Source organism: Rhipicephalus microplus, unplaced genomic scaffold (assembly GCF_043290135.1).
Source record: "Rhipicephalus microplus isolate Deutch F79 unplaced genomic scaffold, USDA_Rmic scaffold_15, whole genome shotgun sequence".
Lineage (NCBI taxonomy): Eukaryota > Metazoa > Arthropoda > Arachnida > Ixodida > Ixodidae > Rhipicephalus > Rhipicephalus microplus.
The window spans coordinates 21,673,426-21,681,274 of NW_027464588.1; positions in this window are offsets into that span (position 1 = coordinate 21,673,426).

Genomic DNA, 7,849 nt, shown 5'->3' on the forward strand with positions numbered 1-7,849 from the left:
TTAATACTTTCTGTAGCAATCAGAAACTTCGGCATACTTACAGATTCTCTTTGTGGCAATTTCTGTTCGGTGTCTTGACTAAGTCAGCACGTGTCTCTACTTTAGTGTCCTGCTTTGGAATCAGAAGCTGGTCACCCTCTGGGACTAATTTTACTTCCCATTCGCAATTTGTTCATGTAAGCTGAAAAAAAGCCATTTCAATTTTTGCGAGGCTTACATTCTATGCTGGTCTTTGCCGTCACCGTGATATGCCACATATTCTCTTTGGTCCCTGGGTACCCATTTAAGTACAGTTGTTTTGAAGGCTCTAGATAATCACAGTTCAATATCCGCGTGTCCAACTTTGTCTTGGCACAATAAGGATAAGTTGCTTTCACGAAGGAACTCATCGAAGCAACGCGGTGCCCTGATAAGTGGCGCATCGTGTCTAGCCATATTCAAAAAACGAACGAACAGAAATGACTGAGTACTGCGCGAGCGCTCAGATGCGCACTGCACGAATGCTCGGCTGTGTTCTCGTGATAAGTGAAAGTTGTTTCCTTAGTTTCAGCGCGAGCGGCAACGTCTGTATTACATTTTTTCAACTGTGGAGGCCCTATAGATCACACTGAAAGTCATTTTTGTCTGATAATTTTGTTTCACCCAATTTAGAGACATCAAAAGATCAGGAGCACGCAAAGGGTATAATCACATTTTGAGAAAACCATTCAATTTTGAGGAGACATCATTTTTTGGTGTTTTTTTTTCTTGGGTGCAGGGAGTGAAATAATAGTTTTGAAAAAGCTTTTTTTCTTGGTGCATTCTTGTGACTGAGGAGAGTATGTATATGTGCTTATATATTTAGGAAATCATCCTAAAAAATTAGAAAAACGTTTTCCATGCGCGGAATCGAACGAGCGACCTCTCACTCTGCAGCGCCCAGCGTCAACCAATGAGCAACGCAGGCACTCGCTCTTGAACGTTCAAATGACGAGCTATTTATATACACCACTTACCACTGGCAGTGAACGTCTCGGGGCGAGTATCAGCGTGTTCATAACATTACCAGTGAGATTACGAGAAGCGCTAAAGGTGCGCTCGGCGCCCTTCTCTGCGCGATGCGTGGTCATGCGTTCTCCTCCTAAGCATACTTAGCCCCACAGGTAGTATAGACACCGATGTGCACGCGCTAATCTCGCGGGGGGGGGGGGGGCATTGTACGCTTTTGTCCTTCACTATAACGATCACGTTGTAGTTCACTTCAGTGGTTGCAAAGTCCCGACCTGCGAAAGGACCGTGCTTTTTAGACACAACAAGGTAACAACCGTGGCACTTGTTAGTTCGCGCTCGTCTGTACATGGGAGTGCGTTTCGTGCATCGTATTTCTTTGAGCAGCGCAATAAGTGTCGAGCTGTGAGCGTTGTTAGTTCGCTCTCGTCCTGTTTGTGTTATTTTCGTACGTCATTTGTAACTTTTGTGCACAGAAACATGCTGCACGTTTTCAATTCGCTTGCCATTCCTCGCGTGATATTCCACTTTGTTTCAAGGGCCTTCAAGTGCATGCCGCCTCCGCTGGTACGCACATGAAGGCTCTCTAATTTTGTTGCTATCGCGTTCATTGCTGCGGCCTTGCGGTGAAAATGTGACTTCTTTCTGTTGAATGAAGCACAGATATACTTATGGCGGCAAATGTTTACGTGCAAGTTGAACACTACAATGCGTGTTGGCAACATCACCTGCATGCTTTGAAAGGAAGCCGTTCATAGCATGAACATGATTTTTATCCTTACCAGCCGTCTTAGAAAGCGTTGGCCACAACAAAATAAGAACGTCGCTGCATAACGAAGGTGGCGCCCTTGATTCGTTCATTTACCCTACAAAAGGAAGAGGTAACGAATAACCTTGAACAGAGTCATGAATTGCACAAAACAGGCAGCATATGGGTTGCGACCAAAACAGCTCTGATAGAGATTGAGCTTTGATAAATAGGAACTCTGATAGTCAATGAGTTCTGAAAAGGAGCTCTGATGGATACTTGATGTTCTTCCTAGAATAAAAGTACAAATGGAATGAGCCGGACAAATTACGCCGTATAACAGTGACAGTGATAATTTACAATAAACTTTGCACAGCCGTGGCCACGTCTGTGAAGGGCGCACGAGCAGCTGGGCTTCCTTCTGCGGAGCGGCACCTTGAGGCAGTTTCGGGCTCTGACATGATGTGTCAGGAGCATGCGTGGCGTAGCAGTCAGGCTGACCACGCCAGAGCCCGAAACTGCCTCAAGGTGTCGCCACGCAGAGTGAAAATCGGCTGCTGACATGCACTACAAAGACATGACCACGGATCTTCAAGCACATGGTGAAACCAAGGAACCTGGGTGGCAGCCTTAAGGAATACTTCAGGAGGGTTGATATGTTGGGACCTACAGGCAAGTGCAGGGAGAGCAACAGAGGAGAAAGCCAAAGATGTTTGGCAGTTAATGTTCGCAGTCATGGGTGGCTGATACAGACTTTTTCTGTGATTAGCTGCACACTTGAGCGCAGCTTGAATATGCTGTAGCAAAAATATACGACTTACTTACGCGAGAGACTTAACGGAAAACAACTGTGTTCGTACGTGAAGTAATCAGCTGCTAGGTATACACAATATTGCCACCGCACTCGTAAACTATATAATGGAGTATGCCACGTTACAGTTACTTTTAATTAAGTGTAAACTTAACGTGCAAATTGACTGTATCATACTCTAAATGTGAGAAATTCAACACAAGCCAACAGTCTTACCAGTTATAACACAATCAATATGCTTACGAAAATTACAAAGAAGCTGCTCGACAACGGTGATATGTTAAGCACAGAAAACAGTTACACAGACATGAAATGCAAAATAAAAAAAATAATTGAACAGCTCTCACAAATCGTCAGACATTTTATCCACAATGCTAGATTGTGAAGTTAACAAGTATATCCTGCCGGCCGGGTGTAGGAAAGATGTCATGAAATTTTATATAAAGTTACTAGGTAATGATGTGGCGTGGCAATCGTCCAGAAAAATTAAGCCCACTGGGTGGTAGGGTTGGTTATCTATATGGTACTGATGGCTGCGACATCACACGCTCTGTATGCGTTATTTTTACCGCTTATCTTCTAGTCACGAGCAGTTGAGGTTATGGGAGTCACTCTTATCGGACGGCTACTTCCAGTGGCACACATGCTGCGCATGACAGATGCGCATGACACAATCAGACCATTCACAAGGAGCAGCTGCTGCTATGGCCGAAAGTTTGCTACGCGCTGGTGGGCGTGCTTTCGCCACTTGCACCGCCGAGACGTAGGCAAGTGAACAATGTCGTGGCCCGTGCTTTTTATTTAATTCAAGCGTGCTCTTTGAACATTCAACCACTAATAAATTGTCGAAGTTTTCATCCACGGTTTCCACATCTTGGGGCAGATGGTCTGAACTCTTTAAAATTTGCAAAAAAATTCTAGCTATTGATTTTCACAGAAAAGAGGTAATCATGATTGGCCGTGCAGCACATTATTCTGTAAAAAAATATAGAGAAATGCTTATAATAAAGTATGTGAAAGCGAAAATGTTGACATAGCGGACGCGTGAGTTCGCCACAATCAGGGTGTCACCGTTTTACGAACGTCCTGCGGGGGCCGCCCATGACATCGTTACTTTCTTCCCAGCATCACTACTGCCCTTTGGGTCAACATCCTACGGTGCCTTGAAACAAGTGCTTTCACCATAGCTTTATCAATTTCCAATGGCAAAAAAGCCGTTTCACGTCATAAAGACAAACTTGAGCCAAATCTATGCATTGGCTGCGTCGTTACCATGCTGGATAAACCCTCACAATTGCAGGTCCCACCACTACTGTGCCATACCTCTCTTTATATTGCGCCAAATTATTCTTTAAGAAATGTCACACGAAGCTAAATATTTTAGGCTGGTTTTGTGAGTCAAAATCTGATATTTGTGTTAGCACATACGCTCCACTATACCTTCGACAACTTTTTGTGGCAGCAAACCAAGGCTAAGAGGCCGACGCACGCCCTTTTTTATTGCCCTTCTGCAGGTAGTCCAAAACCCTCGTATATTGAGTAGAATAAACGAAAATGTAAAAAAAGATATTGTTATTATAGTCAAGATTGTTCGCATTGTTATCAAGAAAACTTATTCCGTGTGGTATTTTCGTTTTTCACTGTTTCTAGTTTTCTGGTGTCGTTTCACCTTTGCTTGCCCCGGTAAATCACAATGGCGTTTCCGGGATGCAGAAACTTGACGTCGAAGCTTGTGAGTGACCATGAGTACGCGTTCGAGCCCCCCTCGAAAGTTACACCAGCGACCTCACAATCTTCAGTGAGACCAGCGAAATTGCGATTGAAAACTGTAAGTAAAGTCAACGAGTTTATCATAAATTGTTTCATACTTCGTCTATATTTCGATAGTGCACTATTGCTGATACAATAACGTTAAATATCGCGTGTTGTAACACCGTTAGCTGTCGGTGTCTATGAGGGGAGTGGTTCCGGCGCTTTGCGATGGGAGAGGTATTCGAGAATAAAATATCCAGTGGAAAGCTTTACCTTGGCAACAGGCGCATCCCTGTCTAATACGCGGCTGACTGTGCAGGAACACCGTTCTTCGCCGAGCAAGGAGTGCGTTTCATTCGCCTGAATGAATGTCACGAGCTTGAGTTGGCTGCTCGTGACATGGTTGTGGCCAAGTTATCTGCCAAGGTAACTACAACTTGTAGCGAAGGCTCCATAGAAGCCCATACGTTCAGAAGATGGCGGATGATCAGCTGCTCATAGAGCTTAGCGCCATCGCTGTGAGGGGGAATACTTCCGATGGAACAAAAAAATAAATTGAATGTGACGGAATAGCTGGTTAACGAGTGACGTAATTTTGCGTGCACTAGTGGGAGATTTGATCTCAAATTACGTTTCTTAGGCCCCTTATCGCTGAGAGCTCGCGCTGAGGTGGTCAACGGAAATCTTTTTTTTTTGAACTTTTATTAGGTGTTCGTGGCATTTTTCGCAGATGGTTTAAAGCAAAGAACAGCGTAATTATGTCGTATCTGCAGCACTGCTAATTTTCTCCACACGTACGCATCTTCTTTAACATGCACAATACTTGTGTTCTTCGGTTTTAATAGAAAAAAAGATGACGCCTAGCCATGCCAGAATTATGAAATTTCAGTTTTATTCAATGGCCGCATTAACCCGAACTCCTCACACTACACACATTGGTAATATGCACAAAAGTCTGCGAACACTACTTATATTTGTATGAAGTTTTATTCAATACTAAATTACCGCTGTGCAATTAGTGTGGTTCAAAGAAGCATTTGCGCCGACCAAATCGAAGCGAGAGATGCCTGTGCTCCCATAAGTTTTCTTAGCCAACTTGTTGCGCAGCTTCCGCAGCGCTATACCCGATGCACGAAGTGGAATAGAGTGCATGCACTAGTAAACACCGATAAAACCGCTTCAATAAGCGGCGCAGAAAGATAGCGATGTCAACGGTCTAATTTTGTTCAAGCGGGTGCTTTGGCCCAGCGCAACACACACAAGTGGAAAGCGGGACCCATTCGCGAGTTCACGGCTTGAGATAAGAGTTTTGCGTTGGTGTTTGTTTCCTGAAGTGAAGGTGATTTGTAAGGGTGCATGTCGAGTACCAGCGTTGATGACGTGCATGTTGACGCCACCTTTGTGAGGAATTCACAATGTACTTTGTTCAGGTGTGTGTCAAATACTTCAAAACGTTCAATATATATATGAATTTTTCTTGTTGGGATAAACATGTGCCACTAGTGGTCGATGTAGGCTCGTCTGCAATAATGGTGCTATAGCTGTCATACGACTGACATTGAACCATCTCTCGTATTTAAATGTGCAATATACATTCAATAACTTTAATAAAGACACGTTTCACTCTCTTAATATACCAACAACAATCAGATGTGGATATACCACGTTTTAATAGTATACACCGCACACCTAAATTTCATTTTCTATTCGTAATATTTATTTATAAATTACCCTGATACAATATTGAATATGCTATTAAAATGAGCAAATTTTCATTAATCTTTTACGGTGGTTGTTGGCTACAGTGATCAGGCGGACAACGGCACATTCCTGGGCCATGATGCTGGTTTGGCAGGCGTTCGAACGCACCTCAGTGGTCACTGCATATGCTGTTTGTTCGTTCGCAAGTTGTCGATATGTTTAGTCGCGATTGAGTTAACGTCTAGCACCATTCCACTCTTTTCAGATGGCCGAGAGAGAGAGAGAGAGATAAATAGAAAGGAAAGGCAGGGAGGAAAACCAAGCTTGGCTTGGTTGACTATTCTACACTTGGGGGGGAGGGGGACAGAGTATAGAAGAAAGGGAAGAGATAGAAAAAAAAGAAGTAAGAATCAGGAGGATGAATGTTCAGCTCGAGACTACAAAGCACGGTCCCACACTGTGCTTTTACAAGCGGTCTTGAAGTCTGGTGGTCCTTAGGAAATACAAGAGGGCTTTCGTGGCTTTGCGCATATGGGAAATTGTCGGCCAAGGTTTCAGTATCTTCTCTTCTGTAAGCGGCCGTGAATACGGCTGACAGAGCTTGGCTTCCATGATACGTCGTTCAGACTGCTATGCTGGGAAATGACATAGAATGTGCTCGAGCGTTTCCTCGCAGGCGCAGATGTTGCATGCCGAAGTGCTCGCCATTCCAAGGAGAGGAGAATACGCATTTGTAAATGCCACGCCTAACCTCATGTGACACAGTAAAGTTTCAGCGCATCGTGGCAGCCCGGATGGCAAACGAAGTTGCAAGTTTGGGTCAATCGAATACAGGTGCGTGTTGGAGAAACCCGGCGTATTTCATTGTAGGAGAGTTATACGGCGAGTAAGTGGCCGAGTTATCCACAAAGACACTAGTCGCATTTGGTGTATATTTTCAACTGGAGTTGGCGAGAGCTGTGACTTTTTATGTGATATTACAAGAGCGAAAACTGCTCCTTTAGCTCATCCTCGTCGACACGAGTTATATGTGAATAATCGACATTAAATAAAAGGAGCCATATACTAATTTTGAAGTTGCATTGATAAACTTCAATATCGTCTAATAAACAATACAACATATCACGACTAAAGAAATAAAGCATGTTTTTCTATAGCTTCACAAGTCATACGTTTTGACAACTCTTGCGCAGCACAATGAAAGCAGCTTGTATAATTAAGATGCATTCGCAAACTGCGTAGAGAAACATCAAAAGTGCTGACAGTGAAACGCTTTGAAGTGCACTAATGATCATCAAGAGCTAAGAACTGTGCAGTAATGCACAAACAAAAGCAGTATAATTGACAAGGTCAGTGTAGCTTCTCTGAAAACATTTCCTTATTTTGGTTTCCATATAATAACGATAAGAATCTTCTCTGATAATAATATTATTATGTAAGTATTTACGGCCTAAAACTCACGATAAAATTAAGAGAAACGCTGAAGAGAAGGACTTTGAAAAATAATGACACCTAGTGGCCTTTAGGGTGCATAGGCATCGCAGCGTACGTGAGCCTTTGTCATTGGGACCACATCAAATTGTGTACGTCTCGGTCGGAATCGGCCCCGCTACCTTCGGATCAGCAGTTGAGCATGCTCTGTGCTGAGAAACTTGACTCCAGCGTTCGGTTGGTGTTTATAAGCGTTTTCATTTGAGCTTTCGTTATAATCGGAATCTTCTTATGTGTTTTTGTGAGTATAGCCAGCTGTGAGTCTAGAAATGGGTGCCACAAAGCCGTTGAAGCCTTGGTCGATTCGAAATTTCGCGTTGGGGGATGTAGAATATCAGTATATGTTGTTAAGCTACAGT